Here is a 20,408-nt window from a genome sequence, read left to right on the forward strand (position 1 = left end):
GGACTCTACAGGGGACTGGGACACTGATTGGGGTGAGTATAGGTGGCACTGGTTTTCACCAATGCCCTTTTAAAGGGCACCATTCATGACCAAAATCATTTACTAAGTAAATACACTATGTGAAAGTTCAAGAAATCCGATTTTTAAAACAGAATTGTTTGTATAATGTAAATGATCAGCTCACTATTCCTTCTGCAAGATCTCCCCTATCTCCACTGCAGTTCTAACTGAGGCAGCCATCTTGGATTTCACTGGCTCCTCCTACCTATATCTTCCCAGCCAACTGCAGCTCTGAAATCTCGCACATGCTCAGTTGAAATTCCTTGTTGCTTATCAACCCTTCTAAGCTATTTTCAAATCAGCCAAACCTGTGTGTTAGCTGCTGTACAGTAGTGCTGCCACCTGCTGGAAGTTACTGTGTGCCCTTCATTTGCATAATAACATCACCAGCAGGGGACAAGATAGGGAAATCTCCTGATACTTCTAGTGGAGGAGTTTACTAAAACAAGGCATTCTGGGTAGAATACTCAAAGCAGTGTTACAATCTGAGCATGCTCCTGAAATTTGCATATTATAGTCTCTGTTATAGTCTCAGCATGGCCTCCCTCAGTGAAAGAACCCATTTGACAAAGTAAGGGATTTTTTTAAAACCTGCAGTTTTTTCAAAAAACTATATATGTAGTTTGATTAAACGTGTTTAGCTTGTACTGGTCAGATTGTTAATATGTGTTTGATTTTGGCTGTGATAGGTGCCCTTTAAGGTGTATCTCCTACTGCCCCTGCATCTGTCACTCTAACTGCCTAGTTAATTCCACCAAATCAGCCTGAGATAATGCTCTTCCAGGCTAAATCTCATCCACTCTGTAAGCTCCTTGATTCCAGAATTTCGACTATTTTATTTGGAAATTAATTGATTTCCCTGCTATTGATGTAATGCACGGAGGTCTCCGGTTGCCAGTCTCCAACTTTCCTGTTTGAACACTTTGAAACCATGAATCTCAACAGTCATGGGTAAATGAGTCCTCTGATACATGAAACAACAAAGCTTTGTGCTTTTAATTAGGCATAAAGGGTAGATGATAACTGTGTTCAGCTTCATTTCTCAGTTTAATAACCTGCCAAAGGCTGTCAAGCAGAGCATGTTAAACCCTCGGCAGGCGCAGAAGGTGATACAAAGGTAATGAAATTGGATAGATATATGAGAGGCTCCTCTCATTCTACTGACATTTTGTCATCAGTGGTGGAGGCCAGTCTCATGCTGCATTAATGGTAATTATTGATGAGGCCTCCTCACCTCAGTAAATCTATAAAGACAATGTCAGTTATGGCCCATTTTGTTTCTATAAATACAGTGAACTACAGTGCAAAGCTAGACATACATGGGGCAATATGGTCAGCAGTTTGGAATGGTTTCATCTGATTTGGGGTGCATTACTGCACACACTACAATCTCACCCAATAGCTGGTCTGTATAGGCAGTCTCAACATGGCACACATGGTGATGCTAGGTAGATGGGAAGGGCTAGGAACAAAAAGGGATAATTGGAAACTGAGCAGTTACATCAGCCTAGCACATGATCTACTTATGTACATTCTCCCATACGCTTCCTCAGTGCAAATGATTTTCACCATAGTCAGCAGCAGGGCCATCAAGTAATCATTGGCAACATACTACCAGTTAGGTTAGTTAGTTTTGCTATTGGGTGTTGCGTCACCAATATAAAAACATGCCCGAATGCATGGTCATACCCCTAATCCACCCTGGCCATGCTCCATGATTCCCCATGTCAACTACACCACCTCTGCCATAGTATCCCTGAATGATGTACCTCCTGTACCTGTCCTGATGGAAGTCCTGTTCAGTATAAGGCCATCTTGACCTGGCATCATGAAATCTGAATATTAGTATGGCACAATATAAAGTGCTTGTTTTACTTAGAGCAAAATGTGTTGGGCACCAATGGTTTTTGGGGTTTGAAACAATGAGTGTTTTGACTGTGGCTAACATATCTGAGACTTGTTCTTGGGATCCCTTAATTGGACTTCAGCGGGACCACAGTCATAACGTACGGCTCAGCAGAGTAGTACTTCCTAGGTACGAGACTTCCAAGCTGGGTTCTCCAACCTTTTTTACCTGTGAGCCATATTTAAATAAAGAAACAGTTGATGAGCAACACATGCAAGAAAAAGGTTCATAGGGAGTGCCCAAAAAGGTCTCTAATTGTTTTTCCATAGGTTTCTATGTGAACTGGCAGACTACATGTGATTCTATTTGGCAGTTCACATGGTTTTTATGCCTCCAAAAATAATCACCTGCTTTGAGGCCACTGGGAGCAACATCTAAGGGCTTAGACAGTAATATGTTGTTTGCAAGCCACTGGTTGGGGATTAAAGCTTACAAGGGTTTGGAGCATCAAGTATTTTCTATGGAGCTCTAATAGTCCTCTATAGACCCTGTGTCATCACAATGCCCAGATAAATAGGTACTGAAGTGATTCTTGAACACATGGCCAAATGATGAAAAGTCACCTGAACAAAGATAGAAAGATTTATCAACATCTATTTCTTGATTCGCTAATAATATTTTAGAGCACTTGCACCATAATGGAGTCTAACAATGGAAAAAATGACTATAAATTTGTTGTCTATCTGTCTACCAAAGTGCAATGCTTTCCAGGCCATGATATCATACCTAGGGTCATAGGTCTACCCAGGGTGCTTAGCATTATGGTTGTGTAAATGAAACACCCAGGTAATAAAGATGATTTGAGCGAGCAAATTTCTGGTTTAGGAATAATGACAGAATCTAATGCAGGAACATGTGCACTAAACATGTTTTATATTCTGTATAAAGCACTGAGCGTACTTGGCTGGCAGCAGCTGCACCTTACAGATGGCGGCCGGAGGATGTATTTATAACTGGATATAAAGTCTGACACTCAGGGATCTCTTTAGTTGCCTTGATTATGCTATGTATGATCAGGGCTCGCTGCTTTTTGCAGGAACTCATAAATATGTGTATATATATCTACACACAGTCATGTAGACCACATCACTACTTGGATTTATTAAAGCCAAAGAGAACATATTACCATAGTTAGATGGGTTTAAAGACACAATTTCCAAATGAGAGGATCTGATCATTTATTTTTCATCCTTCTTAAAAAAAATTGAAATCTTTTCCAAGACAACCTCCCCAAATCCAGGCAGCCATTTGCTAGACTTATCTGTATAATAGTTTTATTAATTATTTTACAAAAGCCATAACTGGCCTGGCCATTTGAGAACTCAATGTTGTCAGATTCACCAGCTGTGGTATTGAAGGAAAAATCTTTGACATTCGAAAGACCCAAATGGATTAATGCTGAGGCTCATGAACATGGCTCTTGAAACTGCACAAGAACAGAAGCCCTGTCTAATTTCCATGGGCACACTACCTGGAACCATGGTCATTTTTTAAAAAAAAGTGATGTCTGGTGGTGTTCCTTGAGACTTAATGATGCATGTTTTAGATTGTTTTTGTAATGGAGTCTTGGGGCAGATTCATTGCAACTTAGGGAAGAGGTTGAAAGACCTCTTGAGTTCAAGCAAGGTTAGAAATGCAGCAAATCATGACCATAAACCTCATCGTCATAGTTGTCACTCTAACTGGTCTACAGGTTGGGTAAAATATACTTGAATACAGAAAACATAATCATCAGTATCATTAGAAGGTAACATTTCTAGGAACCCAAAGTGGATACTGTTAAAAATCCCTGTGTGAACATTTAGGGGGGGGTGATCCATCTTGTTCCACACCATGGCCAATGAAAGAGACAATAATTGGACATTCTAAGGATCTCCCCTTTCCCTGATCGACCGGGCTTTCAACATCTTTGGTCTTACTACGAATTCCTGCCCTCACCATGTGCCAGAAGGTGGGGAGCTCTAAACCAGAAGAGATCATTGATCCCCGCTTCTCTAAACTAGTTGTTCTGAAGGGTAGGCTGGGGATTTGCAAATAAACTTACAGGTCAATATAGTTCTCTATGCTTTAACCATCATAGTTTGTCATCCTGGAGGGAGATCATGCATTGAGCCCCAAAGCACCATTTTACCCCCTAAATTAAAGGTCCAATATAACACATTTTCTAGATTTCTATAACATATTTTCCTAGATTCTATAAAAGTATAATAGTATTGGCTCACTTTGCAGTTATAGCCTTGACCGTCTAAGCACAACACACCTTGTAATCTCCCACAGACCTTCTGTTGTGTTATACAACCCTTCCATGAAACCAGAAAGGGACATGGTTAGCTGAAAAGAAGTGTAATGGAACTCTCCATAATCTGAGACAATGCCATGGGTTTTTCTCAACCTTTTCGGAGAGATACCATGAACCTATGCTAGCATACACAAGATATTCTGTACCAAGTTAGTTATGCAGAAAAAAAGAATGTACAGCGGGGGTCAAAGTGTTGTTCCAATGAGCAATATGTGCAAATCCCAGGGGATGAGGTGGTTTTTGCACTTTGCAAGTTGCATCCACAAACCTCCTTGATTATAAATGAGCCCTGCTATTTAAGGTTGGTGTGATGCCTAAAATCCATTGCTTTGTTAAGGAAAGAATGTGAAGGTACAACATTACCCATAGTTTCTAAACCCTTGGCCACATGGGGTGGTATTTGTAAAATAAAGTGGATATATTGACCACTGCCTCATTGGGGAACATCAATGATACCTTGTATGTCATACATGATCAACAGATTTTCTTGAGAAAGTGTAGACTCAACACATCTAGAGCAAGGTGGTAAATCTGACCATCAGTACAAATATTTGCTTGTTTAATTAGTGGATCTTTGACTAGTTGACCACTTATCTGTCAGGAACATTCAAAAGGACCAATACAGTCCTCAGCCAACTGGGTTTTCTCCGTGATTAAATCAATATCAGAACTATTCCGGACAAATATAGTCTTTGGAAGATGATCATTTGAATTCCAAATGCAAACTAATGTTGGGACAATTCAATTAATAAAGTCTGGGAACCTTTGGGCAAAGTGTCTGGAATGCTTCATTACTCTTTTTGGTATCTATTATCAAGTCATGTTCATTAAAAAAATCAAGCAGTTAAAAAGAATACCCTCATTGTCTCTTGAAAGCTGTTGGAACAATACTGTGTTACAGTATAATGTGCCCTAAATCTGCACTGCCTTTTGCCATTCTTCATGGACTGGCTTCTTGGATTAAAAATCCTGATAGACTTTCGTTGAGTTGGGTTTTGTTACTGAAATCTGCTTTAAGGCTTATTTTTAAAGCTTAGTATGTTTGTTGTGATGAGTCCTCTGGAATAGTTTTATACGTTCCCTAGTGCGCTGATCCATTTACTTATGCTCTGTCACTGCATGATGATTTTTATATTGATTTCTCTCCACACCAGCCAAAACGTGCCTGTGTCATATACATATTCATACAGCAGTGACAGTTTCACATACATCTCTGCTGAAGAAGCCAGTCCATCTCTTTCCTTTTCTGTTTTTTATTTGCTAATATATAAAATCATGTTTTTCTGTTGTTGCTGATTTTGTCTTCTATACAGAAAGAGGGTTGAACTGACCAATGTTGTGTCTTTGGCTCTTGGATATGTAAAGAGGTGGAGAAGACTTTATTTGTGCATGTGGTGGTTGAGCTTAAAGATGAAGATATTCCATATACAAAAATGCTAAATCTCAAAACCAATCTTTCATATGGTGGAGGATGTGGGCAGTTCCTTTAAACCTACGGGGTCTTGAGTGAGTGAATTGAGGAGCTAAACATTTCAAGCAACTTTATAAGTTTAAAATAAGGATTTTTAGAAAAAAATGTGACGATACACCCGACCCCCGGATCATACACAGTCTTGTAAGTTCCTTTTATTTTTTTGCTGCCTCTAAGCTTGCAGATGATGGAGGCGATGGAAAGGCCCAATGAAAGTGACCAAAGCCACCAAGAAGCTACAGTCTTGTGCCAGTTAAGCAAGTGGCTGTCAGATTTTTTTGCCTTAAGTACTGCTTGGGGGTCTATTCTTTGGTTACGACCTTCACCTTCACAAAAAGGTTACAGCTATAGGAAAATGCTGCTGTATCACCATTCACTGTTCTAGCTGGGACAGCAAATAGGTATTAACTACACATGTCAACCAACATTTAGGCTGGGCTTTCAGTTACATCTAGGAGAACAATACTCTCAAAAGGGGGTTTCCAGGCACTCTATTAAATCCACAGGGCCAAGTATAAAGTAAAAACCACCTATTCAATTAAAAGCCAATGACTGCTGAAAATGCTAACACGGCCTGAAATGAGTAGGGCCATTGGAGATTTTTCTACTTGTGGTCCTGTGCATTTCCTAGAGTTCCTGGAGGCCCCCTTTTTGAGAGTATTGCTGATGGTTTTTCACTCCTCGAGCTAAGGGTCTGGGGCTGGTACACCTGGGCCACTGCTTCTGCTGGGTGAGTTATTTATGCCAGTCTTCTGTGGCACATTCCCTGTTGTTCTTGAAATTTGACATCTTGGAGAGCAAACAGGAATCATTTACAAACCCCAAATCTTTCAGACCAAAACCCCTCTGTCACTGCCCCACCAGGGTTTGTGAAGCAAATCAAACAGGAATTATTTACAAATCCCAAATCTTTCAGGCTAAACCCCCTGTGCCACTGCTTTAAGCCTCACTAGGGTTTGTGAACCGCTGATCTAACCATACAGAATTCTTTACCAGGCAACTCTGTTTCTGCAAAAGTACAGCAAAAGGAGGATATACCACCATGCCCATTGTGTAACCTTTTCATCAATCCATACCATATTAAGCAGTGGTATCTCTTAATTAAAGGGTAACACACCTGCATAGCATATCTGTTAGCGGCACATTATTATTACCTATTTCATCATCCAAGTAAAGCCTGGCACGTCCAAGTACGGGTAGTGCAGCTATTGAATCTGTAGTTACAAGGAGCAGACACAATGAATGCCTGCAATTAAGCTAAGTAGATATGTTTATCTATTGACTGCAGTCGCCAAAAGGCCGTCTCATTATCTAAAATTATAACTGGCAATGAGAGTTTGCCACAGACAACAGGGTGCTGAGTCAGGTGCAGAGAGATAGAAAGAGGGCGAGAGACAGAGAAGAGAGGGATCGGATATTCATTTGATATCTGGCCAACGTATGGCATCTGGACAGCTGCTCTCATGAATACTTTAACTATATAATTAGAAGTGTACTTTTACAATCCACTCACCGGTTACAGTAATCACTCAATCCGCATACAGGAATCTCTAATCTCTGGGAATGCAAATGATGGCTCTAAAATCTGAAAAGAATTATGCGTCTGCTTTGTACTTGGTATTCCAGTAAAACAGATCAGATGTTGGCAGCACATCACCGCTTGCCTCTGCAACTCTGTCAGATCTTAATCTCGAGGCCAAAGCAGTTTTCACGTCGGCACGCTCCTGGCGCTGGTCCAGTTGGGAGAAATGAGCGACTTTCGGCTTCTGAAACGTTTCACGAGTCAGCCCCGGACGCATGATGCAAGGCTTCCAGTGAGACATAAAACTCAAATCCACAATAAGGCTCTGCTGATTGATGAGTTCTCTATTACACATAGTCAGTTACTGATGCCATGGTTCACTTAACGCTTTTTGTACCTGCTACAGGAACACTTTTTAATAGAAATGGCAAATAATAACTAAAATTCTAAATTCCTACTGATTTAGTTGCCTCTGTGACTACTCTATCCTTTGTTTTAGCTCCTTGTATCTTCCACTTTTCCTTCCAACCTCTTCTCCTCCTTCTCCAGCATGGCCAACATTGGGGGTTCCACTTTTGCAACCTCACAGAGCACCATATGTATATATTTTTTTACCATCATCCTCTAGGTATGCCTTGAGTGGTACACGAATAAAGCCATATAGGAATAGGAAGCACTTACTTTTCAGACTATTGCTCAGTTAGGTTTGCCCTAAGTTGGGGGTCCCTAACCTTTGAGCAACTTTCAGATGTAAAAAGAGTTGGGGAGCAACACAAGCATGAAAAATGTTACTTGGTGGCTCAGAATAAGGGCTGTGATTGGGTATTTGGTAGCCCCTATGTGGACTGGCAGCCTACAAGAGTCTCTATTTGGCCATAAATATGTTTTTTATACATCAAAAACTTGTCTCCAAGCCTGGCATTCAAAAATAAGCATCTGCTTTGAGGCCACTGGGAGCAACATCTAATGGGTTGGTGAGGAACATGTTGCACATGAGCCACTCTTTTGGGGACCACTGCCCTAAGTGAATGGACAGTGAGTCAGTCACAGCTACGGGTTAGTATAATGCATGTATGTATACATTGTACCCTCAAATAGGACACATTCCTAATAAAAATACTTAAAAGGAACCTAGGAATTAGAATCACTATAAATTGATCGATGGCCAAGGGTAACTAGAACTAGAACTGGGGCAAACGTTTCTGTTACAACAATACATTTTAGCCCCCCCCCTATAGTTTCAGAACCCCAAGCCTAACCCAGCCCAGAAAACAATCTACATGCCTATACAGGTATAGGATGTGTTATCTGGAAACCCATCATCCAGAAAGCTTCGAATAAAGGGAAGCCCATCTCCCATAAACTCCATTTTAATGAAATAATTCAAGTTTTATAAAAGGATTTCCTTTTTCTCTGTAATAATAAAACATTAAGGTGTACTTGACCCCAACTAAGACATAATTAATCTTGATTGGAAGCAAAACCAGCTTGGGTTGCTTGGGTTTATTTAATGTTTAAATATGGTATGGAGATCAAAATGACAGAAAGATCTATTATGCTGAAACCCCATGGTCCCAAGCATTTTGTATAACAGGTCCCATACCTGTACTTAGGATCACACTCAGCTGATAATCCTTCTCTGGCCTGACAATCAGATGTTTGTTAGCGATAGGGAATCCCAGTTGCTCCTTAAAGGAGAACTAAAGCTTAGCAATATGTTGTAAAATGGTGTATTATATATACTGAACTTACTGTACTAGCCCAGAAGTTCAGCAGCCCAATAACAGTAATTATCCAGGTGTTCCCTAGGAGTTTGCCATGTTGGATCTAGGCCACCATTCCAATGTCAGTGGCACTGCACATGCTCAGTGAGCTCTGGGCTGCTGATGAGAGGCTAAGCTTAGGGGTTATCTGAAAACATCAAGCAGAACATGAGGTTTGTCTGCCATAATGGGGGATGCTAAATATATAGAATAGTTGCATAAAGTTGTACAAATGTTTATTGTCCCCCTAGCAATTCCACCACCCATTTCCCATGGCAGCCAATTAAATTGTTGCATTCATTGTTCTACCTTCAGCTAGCTGAAAAAAAAGCCAATCGCTAATTGGTTGCTATGGGTAAAGGAGCCCCAGGGGCAACACTGGGTAAATTTGCCCATAGGCAGTAACCTATAGCAACCACATACAGTAATACATTGCTAAACACAGGCAATGCTATATTCTTAGGGGGCTCAGGTCTCTGTCTTAAGTTTTTGAGCTCAGAGTCTTGCAGCATTACTTCAAAGTGCAGGACACGACGCAAAGCACAAAAAGCATTGCAGATTTTGTCCATATTTTGCACTTTGCACCCTGCCCTGGACTCATTTTATGAATCCCTGTTTAATACATCTGAAACCATGGCAAAAAGACTCTTAGCTGTTCCTATATTGGCAATTTAACATTCAGACTACCTCTCCCTCTCCCGGTGAGTGTTCTGAGTGACAGCGGATGAAATTGACAAACTTTATGGATTCCAGCTGGAAATCCACTTTTGCTGCTATAGATTTTTTATCTTTGGCTTGATGAGAAGGTTTATGTTTTGTCTCAGCCTGGTACTTATTTTTCCCCATTCGGTTCCCATGCGGCAGTTTCATAAAGCTCGCAGACTAACAAGTGTGATGATAGACAGAGATGTGGCTCTCGGAACTGCATGATATGGAATGGAGGCAATTCTGTAGGCTGGGATGAAACTAAAAGCCATTCTCTGGAACAAATACCCAAATAAAGGCGACTCATTCACTTTCTGCATGTTCTCCGGGCAGAGTTTATTGTCCCTAAAAATCAGTTTCTTTCCTTTTTAGACTATTGTTTCTTTTATATTACATGCTGTATACAGGTTAAATGTTACGCACAAGCCTAATATCTTTTATTTTACTTGAAATACTAAAAGTATATTTCTCAGACTCAAATTATATGCAATGGCAATGGTGGTCTGCACCAGCTGCTGTGGTTCACCTTAACATTTAGTATGTTATAGAATGGACAATTCTAAGCAACTTTTCAATTGGTCTTCATTGTTTATTCTTTAATGATTTTGAATTATTTGCCTTCTTCTTCTTCTGACTCTTTCCAGCTTTCAAATGGGGGTCACTGACCCCATTTAAACAACAAATGCTCTGAAAGGCTACAAATCTATTATTACGGCTACTTTTTATTACTCATCTTTTTATTCAGCCCTCTCCTATTCATATTCCAGTCTCTTGTTTAAATCAATGCATGGTTTCTAGGATTTTTTGGATCCTAGCAAAACTAGAGAAATTAGCAAACTGGGGAGCTGCTAAATAACTCAAAAAACACAAATAATAAAAAATGCAAATGGTCTCAGAATTTTACTCTCTACATCATGCTAAAAGTTAATTTAAAGGTGAACAACCCCCTTAACGGGCATTTTTGGCAACACCCCAGAATATTCGGTATGCACTGCCACAATGTTGTTAGCGGCGATGTCGATGTAGACGGCACAGGTCAGTTTTATTTTTCTTCTCCAAAGAATCAATATTATTCTGCAAAGATTCTGTCACTTTAACGAGACAATATTCCGTGTGAATTGCGAGCGCGGGAACGTATCTGTCCTATTACACATTAATATTCACCTTATTCGTTATGCCTCGCAGACATCATCAAAGCCTTCCATCCTTGTCAGCAATTTTAATCATGGTGATGAGGTTAGATTAAAACTATTTAAATATGCTAATATCCTGACAGGCAATTGAATGGCCCATTATAAATGATTCAAAATCAAACATTGCTTTTCTCTCTCTGCACAGCTGAACCTGATTAGCTGCGATGTTTCTGCTTGTCAAGTATATTGAATGTCCACTGGCTTTTATGGCTGTGAAATATTGCCCTTTATTGCAGATTCATCTTTCATTGCAGAAAGATCTGAAACTTGTCTTTTTCTTGCCATAAAGTGTGAGCATAACGGCGCTTTAGATTACAGATGGGTATTTGCTCTGGGCCGGCAAAGAGGGGACCCTTAGCAAAATAGTAAGTTTATATTTAAAAATTCCGAAACAGACATAAGAGCTCAGATACTCAAAAAATGCAAATTCTTATGTAAAAATTAATTTGTACTGTGGCACAGTGGCTGGGAAGACATAAGGGCAGTGGCGTAACTATAAAACCAGCAGACCCCAGGGCCCTGGAGAGGGGGATCCTGGACTGCAGGGCCTGCTGTACATAAATCCTATTTCTGCAACACTTTTGCAATGTTAAAATCAGCTTGCCTGCCACAAAATGCGTATGCTAGCATGCAAGGGTGCAGGGGGGAGGTGGGGGTAGATGCAGGGTTGCTGTCTGTGTGAGACAGACCCCAACGGCAGCTTCTAGTTACGCCATTGCTCTAGGGCGAATGTATATTACTCCCACAATGCTCAATGAGGCAGCAAATGGAAACAGTAACAGGGGATGTGTTCACGGAGGCCGGAAAAAAAAAATTACAGGTGTTGGGATTGATGCTGAAGCTGAAAACGCCAGTACAGATGTCATCACCTGTGGAAAAGGAGGGGCTGGGAATAAGGAAGACATCACCAAGATATTGTGAGTTAATAGGTTATGTTTTTTTGGAATTGCTTTGCCCTAAAAGTGGTGAGGCACAATGTGGAGCTGGAGCTTGGCCCCTCTGGCGGCTTCTAGTTATGCCACTGATCTAGGGGGAAGGTATGTCACTCCCACAATGCTCCATGAGATAGCAAATGGAAACAGCAACAGGGAATGTGTTCACTGAGGCCGGAAAAGCCAGTACAGGTGATGGGATTGATGCTGAAGCTGAAAAAAGCCAGTACAGGTGTTGGGACCTATGAGTCTTCATCTGTGGAAAAAAGGAGGGGCTGGGAGTAAGGAAGACATTACCAAGAGATTGTGAGTTAATGGGTTATGATGTTTTGGGATTACTTTCCCCTAAAAGTGGGTGAGGCACAATACAACAAAACTGTTCTTTTTAGATAGACTGCCAGGGGTCCAGCCTACTCCGGTATCCGAAGGATGAACTTGTGCAAAACTGAGAAGTACTTTTTTTTAATGTTTGTGGGGAAAACCCTGCTGTGAATAAAATGCAGGAAACTATCTGTTTAAAGTTATCCTGGGTGTCGCTGTCTCTTCCTCTATTCCTCTATTTCTTGGGAAAAGTTATCACCACTTCTGCCTCTTTGCAACCTGCACCCACAACCGTCTTTGCTTTGATAAATTACACGTTAAAGTGCAAAGTGCAGAAGTACAGGGACCACTGACGCCTGACTCAAAGTGGTGTTACTTCCAGGGTTCCCTTTTTGTTATTATTATTATTATTTTTATTATGATTAACATGTATTTATAGAGCGCCAACATGTGTGTTGCACCTACACATACAACTGACTTCCACTGGATCTTTTGTGCTCCCCAGTCACTTTCTGGCACCATGTGTATCAGCACAATGGAAATGATGATTTATGTGCATTATTTGTGGGCTTTGTAAATGAACCCTAATGAGTGATACCAGAAACGGTTAAATCTTCAAGCTTATAAGCATTTATAGAAATCAGGGATGTTCTGCAATGGGTATATCATGATAGGGCAGCATTGTGGTGCAAAAACCCTGACACAGTATGATCCCCACATATACAGGTGTGGGACCTGTTATCTGGAATTCTTGGGACCGTAATTTGGGTCTTCATACCTTAAGTCTACTAGAAAATCATGTAAACAGTAAATAAACCCAATAGGCTGGTTTTGCTTCCAATAAGGATTAATTATATCTTAGTTGGATCAAGTACAAGCTACTGTTTTATTATTACAGAGGAAAAGGAAATAATTTTTAAAAATTTAAATTATTTGGATAAAATGGAATCTATGGGAGACAGCCATTCTGTAATTTGGAGCTTTCTGGATAACGGGTTTTTCCGGATAACAGATTCCAAACCTGTATGTATATATTTTAACACTCACCTTGCGGCTAAACTAGGGAACTCTATAGGTCATGATTTGACCCAGGAAGAGGAGCCTATCTCCTCCTAGCATTTCTGAGGTCATTGGTTCAATTCCAGCCAGGGCACCTTCTGCAAAGAGTGTGTATGTTCTTCCCATTTCATTTTGAGTTGTCATCCTCACACCAGATATATACAGACAGATTAATTGCCTTAAACAGACCGTAGTGTGGGTAAATGTGAAAGGAACGTTAGATTGTAAGCTCCACTGGGGCAGGGACTGATGGGAAGGATGTATCATCTGTATAAAGTGCATTGTTTGTGACTACTTTTCTGATTACTATAGTTGATGTCTCTGCAGTGAACAATAATCCCCCCTGTTTAGAGGAAGCTGACTCCCACCGCAACATTTGTTGGTGCGACGGAAGATTCTAAACAGCCGACTTGACTTTGAACATAGTCTGTATTTTTGCCATTTCCACATCGATATCTGAGTATTATGTCTCTTTTACTTCTCCTCCCTCGGCTGTGATGACGGGGATAATGCATGGAATTCTGTCCTTGAGGAGCCAAAGACATTCTATGAAGCTATCCATCTTCTGTTTTATTATGGTAGTCATTCTTATATTACTGCCAGCATCCCAGGAGTGTTTTTCTTTAAGCCTAAGGTAAGGCCGTAATGTGAATAAAATTATTAGTTGAAACCACTTGTGAGATTGCAGACATATATTTCAGGAGGAATTTTTACAAGCTTTGACAATCTTCCATTACTCTTGATATTTTACATATTTTATAACAGACCCGTGGAACGCAGTTCGCAGCCATTACATCACTCCTCGGTCCCTCTGAGCCGCCAGCCACCGGACAGGGAGCATCAATAACTTAAAACTGAAACTGTTTAAAAAAGATTTGCACTTTATTTATATGTTTTGCTGTTCATAAGTGGTCGGCTCAAGCCCTGCGGATGCAGAGGAGGATAAAAACACACAGGTATCAAAAGCCAGTTGAATGGTGTGTTTAACTCTACTTGTTGCTGGTATCTTGTAGACATTGGGTTCTGATTTTTATTTCGTCAAAACTATTCGTCACTGCAGGGGGGTAACTGCAGCGGAGTCAGACCCTGCGGCTGCTTGAGGGCTCAGGATGTATAGGGAGGCCATAATTAATGGCCAATTTCAACATATATTGGTAAAACAGGTCAACCTCTGGACATTTTGGGGCCCTAAAATTAATTTGCTGCGGGGCCCAGTAACTTCTATTTATGCCACTGAGTCACAGTTTTATATAGTCATTTATTTTTGAAGCCATCTGTGCAAAGCTGTGCCAGATATGTGGGGGATTTAGCGTTCATTAGCAGCCGGCATAAGGAAGTAAGTGAGTGCCCCCAATAGGCATGAAATGAGTGAGGCTCCTTTATGTCTAAGAAACTATTTTATATTTTTAACTGCTATTGTTTTGATTTTTGGGAAATCTCACTTTACATTTTAATTTATTCATTATCAGTAGACAAGCAGTTTTCTTATGCAGAGAAGAGACACAAGTAGACATACACAAACAACACTCAGCATCAGACTAGGGGGATCCCTGCTATCTTAGGACCCCCTACCCACCTGCCAGGCCTCACACCCCATTCTGGGTCCTCCACATGCTGATGTGGCAACCTTCCCACACGTATCTTTCTTTTTCTTTTGTGGCCATGATCTGGGGAGGCTGCCATTAGTTTCAGGGTGAGGAGCAGGTCTGGGCTGGTGGGGCCCATGAGGACCAAGGCCAAAGGGTTTTTTCCTGGTGTCCCGCTGGCCCAGTCCAAAACCTGACAACACTCTTTGTCATCTAATATCATAGTCTTCCAGACATGTCAACTCACCTGTATTTTTGAAACTGATCTGGTCTGATCTGCAGTAAAAGTTCTTTCACCTACTTACCCACTACATTAAAATGCATAGAATCATCATCCAAAGTCTTCTGATATCTGTCCAGCAGTGGAGCATGGAGCATGGCAGAGAAACAGGTCTGTGGTGCAATGGGTGTGGGACCTGGGGCAGGGCAGGCATGGCCAAGATACACCCGTGTAATGGTAATGGTTATTGTATAATTAGTTTGGCCACTAGGTGGCAGTGAGTCATAAGTTGAACTGTGAAAGTCGTTGATAATGAAGAGTGAATAAAGCAACAGGAACAGGAAATAGGGTGAAATAGAGAATATTTATTAGGGAGAAGTGTGGAGAAGGTTGTGCCGTTGTCTACCTGTTATGAAGGAGTCACAGCAATAAACTACAACTGTTTAAAGGGGGCCTGTCACCCAGACATAAAAATCTGTATAATAAAAGTCCTTTTCAAATTAAGCAAGAAATCCAAATTCTTTTTTTTTTATTTAAGCATTCATAGCTGTTTTAAACTCATTTAAAAATCTCAGCTGTCAATCAAATATTGCCTGCCCCTCCTCTATGCTTTAGGCAGGCAATTACTTTCACTTTCCATTCAGCACTTCCTACATGTCACTGCTCTCCTCACATTCCCCCCGTTCTCTTCACCATTTAATTGTGTAGCCAGGGCATGGGGATGGACATCAGGTCCCCAATTCTGGTGCACAAACAAGATTCTGAGATGATTCAAGGCTTGTCTTAATAACAGTGTCCACAAAATGGCTCCTGTCTGCTTGTTATAATTATGAATTCCCAGACAGAAAGAAACAACATTCAAATAATGTTTACAGTGTTATTAAAGTTTCTTTTGCTTGACTAACATTATAAAATAGGATCTGGAATAATTTTTTTGGGTGAACCTTATTTCATCAGATTCGGGTTGGCATCTGTGGTCTTCTAGACTACCCCAAGGCCTTATAAGACTTATAAAAGAAGAAGGGGGTGGGGGGGTTGGAGAGTCTCATGCCCCTTGAGGAGAAACAATGTACAATTCTTGGGTAAACATTTAACGTTATGCGTTTCATGCCTACATGGACCCAAACACCACAAGGTAAGAACCATTGTTTCTCCCACTTCAACCTCACAGAGATCGTCTTCCAAGGCAAGTATGATAACAACTCTGTGTTATTAGTATCAATGCAGGAAGGATTCTGCCAAGAGACGGAGCTCTGCCATTGTAAGAACACCGTCCATATGAGGAAATATAAATAAAATATATATTTGTAAAGAGGGTAAGAAGGACGTTATAAACCTTTACATGTACTGATAAATCACAGCAAAGAGAACAGTGAAAATATAATGAAAGGATGGACTGCAGGCTTCAAGGCTTTCTGCAAATTCAATTAATTTATGTAAAATGAATGAAATGTCCAAAGAGGCAAAGGAAGGGTCTCGTTCTGAGCAGTATAATGAACAATCTGTATCCACAAAGGATAAATACAAGGTATTTTTGTTTCTAAAATGATACATTTAGAGAATATTAAGAATAGACACTGGGAATATACTGGAATGTGTGTTTCCAGCAAACACTATTGGATATGCAAATGTAACGAGTCTCTCCAGGATCACATTGAAATAAAAGACATTGTCTCTGATTGAATATCAATGTCGTACACGGGTCCCTACAGGAACGGCACAGACGTGCCGGAGCATCACGGTCACTCGCACTGAGATTGCCCCGAGACACGGCATAATGGAAGTGGCGAGACATAACAAATCGCTTAATGAAATCACTCACAATGGGGTTAACGAGAGAGAAGATTCAATGTCAGTGGGGGGGTTTCCCTTAAGTATTAATTACGACGTTACCATTTCCATCATGGACGTGTTTCCTGAGGGTTCCACTCCAAACTGGCAGCAGTGCAAAGTGTCAGTTTAGTGACCTGGGATGCTACAGTGGCAATAGAGAATTAAGCACCAGTGTTAAATATAACCCACTCCTATCAGCTACAGTGATACAATTCCGCAGGTTTCCAAGTTTACTGAATTGTTTGACAATGGGCATTTATAATAATATGAACCCATGACATGTATGTAACATTCAGAAAAGAGATTCAAATGTAAGCAGGGACTAGCACTCATATTTTGCACTAAACTTTTATTAAACGAGACCTAATAGATGGATCATTGAACAAAATAAAACTGAGAATTGGCGCACAAGAAATTTAATAAACAATTATACCTCATGAGCAGCCCCAGAGCTTCCGAACCAAATGTTGCTGCCCTAGGCCGGGGCCTTGGTGGCCTTTCCCCAAAGCCTGAAGACACTGACTGAGAAGAAGGCTCAGTTTCTCCTATGGATGGTTATGTAGGGAATTCGTGCAAAACCCTTGCTCTTATCCCTGTAAGGGCAGAAGCACAGAACTTGTGTCTGTGTGCTTGTAATAAAGGAGTGAACCTTTATTAATAATAATACTTGTATTAATTAAAATAAATATATTAATACATATATACAGGATCAATGATTAAACCTTTTGATATACTGCTTGTGAGCAATAACTTACACACTCACAAGTAAAGGTAGAATTTAATAACATTTACTTAACTTCATATGATTGTAATTACAAGAATAGCCAGTTCTGCACAATCGGGGAGCCCCACAACCTTTGGTTCATCACCTTCAGGTTCCCGATAATCAAACGGTGATCCAAATCCTGGCACCCATGGGTCCGAGGGATAGCTCCCGTTCAAAAGTAAAAGGTGTCCTTTATACTAAGCAGCTACAGAGATCTTTAACCCCAAATGCTGACCTAGGAGACATTGTTAGCTTATTTTCCTAAAAGATCAGCAATACTGCAAGATTGTTACTCAATATGAGTTTTGTCTGTCTGCTGTCTGTTTATTTATTCTTAAAGATATCTGCTGGGTAACCATACCTGTGTTTACTATGGCATGTTTACCCAGCAATATGTATAGAACAAGGACACCTTACTTCTTATCTTTACAATAGCTCTCTTAAATGTGCTGAATTTACTTCACTGACTAAAGCTAAATAAGTCTCAGATCAGAAATATATGTTGTAAATCATAAAATTAAATTAGAAAATACCCACTACACTACAGTGCTGTAAGTTGTTACCTAGTAACCAGCTGTTCTGTGATCTCAGTGCAGCAGGAAGTGACACAGCAGCTAGAGAGTGGCTGACAGGAAGAGGAAGTCACAGATACTGGCAGAAGAGAAAAGCCTTGCAGAAAGAACCACATGGTGGAGAGAGAGACCAGAGAGCTGCCGGTGGGCCCAGAGAGCTGAGATGCTTCACCAAAAGCATTAATTTGGATCAGGCTGACACAGGGAAGCCAGATACTATGCCTGGAGGGACAGAGTAGGGTTGCTACCTGTCTGGTTTTAACCCGGGCAGCCCGGTATTTTGAAGGGCTGCCTATGTCAAAACTTCTTGCTCAGTTTTCCAAATAAGGAAAACTGGGCAGGATTCCCCATTATTGAAATGGTGATTGACCAATCGCTGATTGCTGTGCCATAGCCCTGCCCCCAATGTCACGGCCCATCCCTCTACACCACGGCCCCACCCCCTGCCCGGTCTCCACTGGTTGGAAAAGTGGCAACATTAGGACAGACTGTGTAAAAGGAATCCAGACTGTAGGAGCAACTGGTAGTCGAACTGTATGACTGAATGTGCTGGACTCGCCTGAAGAGAAATTGTAAAGCATCTGAAGAGGATTTGGAGTGAGCATCCTGTTTAAAGGGACAGTACCCTAAAGAAGCGCTTGAAGATACAGAGACTGTTTTGTGGAAGGACTTTAAAGGACTTTGCCTTCTTTAGTTAGGTAGATAGTTAGCGCAAGCAAGTTAGATAGTTAGGCCCTTACTCCCACCTGGTTAGGAGTGCTATTTGTACTAGTTGGCCATTTAATTTTAGATAAACATTTATTCAGTTTAACAGATACTGTGTGTATTTTATTATTGTATTCCTAGTGGGGCCACCCGTAGGTGCATTCCCAGATCCCACTAGGTGGAGGCACTGTGCTAGTAAGTACCAGCTACCCAGTCTCCCAATACCACTGCAGAGTGGCTCAGATTTGTCCCGTGTCATCAGGTAAGCGTCACACGTAGAGTGTAACACAGACAAAGGGTTACAGCTATTACAATAAGGCCATAGAAATAGAAATAAAGATTATATACAAGGACTACATTTCATAGCTGGTTTCGTCATGGTGCTTCGGCCATCATCCACTTCAAACATAAAAGCAAATTTATTGATATTGAACATTATTGTTTAGTGAGCCGGAATATTTGATGCCGGTTGAGATGAAAGGATTAAAGTTACAAATGATAAAACTTTGCTGAGTTGAGCTTTCACGCTTGAAATGTGAACTGACATTGATCATCCCCACCTGCGCCTTGGGATTCTAACATTTATATCTCATCAGAAATTTGGTAAAATAATATCGGCTCAACTCTACGAGGTGTAGTTACCGTCCTAGAGGCGGAAGATGTATCTCCTCGCTCTGAAACCATTACATGTCCCAAGACTGTTCCGTAATAGATGGACATTAATCACTGCTGTCACAAGGTGTTGTGCCATGAATCTCATAAAATATTTCTCTTCCCTCCTTCATATTCATCCGATATTCAGAGAGGGCTAAAGTAAGCAGAGGGAAGATTTATTTCCTCCGTGAATCAAATTTGATTATTCGGAAAAAGAAAGTCAAATTCCATTAAGACCTTTTGGATCCAGCATATCTAGTCATTTGGATTCAATTAACTTCTTTCCTTCTCACTTTTATAGTCAGGTGTTTTGTTGACTTTAAAGTTACTATAAACAACATTGAAACTTTGATATTAAAATAAAAGTATGAGAAGTTGGAAAAAGTGTAGATGTTCTGCATTAACTAGGGAGCTGTGCTGGTAGCAGTGATGGAGGAGGCTCAGTCTTAAGGCCAGATAGGGGGAGAATTGCAGAGAATGGCTATTTGATCTCCTAGATACACCTGAAACCCCAGCTTGAAGCTTAGTTAGGGTGAGATTTTGGGATGAATGCATATTTTCTGGCCTAGATATTCTTGGAACTATGACTGATACACCAATGGTTTCCTATATCTATAACTTTATGTACTAGAAGGCCATGAAAGGCTGGTCCTACAAGGCGAACTTGAACTGAAAAAGTCAAACAACCATGAAGGTAGACAAAGAATTTCTTCAGGATTTAAAACTTGGAGCTGTAGTCAACTGACAACAAGTAGGGCTTGAACTGAAAAAATCCACAATCAGTGAACTAGGGCTTACAGTGGTGTACCTAGACCATGCTGGGCCCCACCGCAAAAGAACT

Source organism: Xenopus laevis, chromosome 6L (genome assembly GCF_017654675.1).
Source record: "Xenopus laevis strain J_2021 chromosome 6L, Xenopus_laevis_v10.1, whole genome shotgun sequence".
In the NCBI taxonomy this organism is placed as follows: domain Eukaryota; kingdom Metazoa; phylum Chordata; class Amphibia; order Anura; family Pipidae; genus Xenopus; species Xenopus laevis.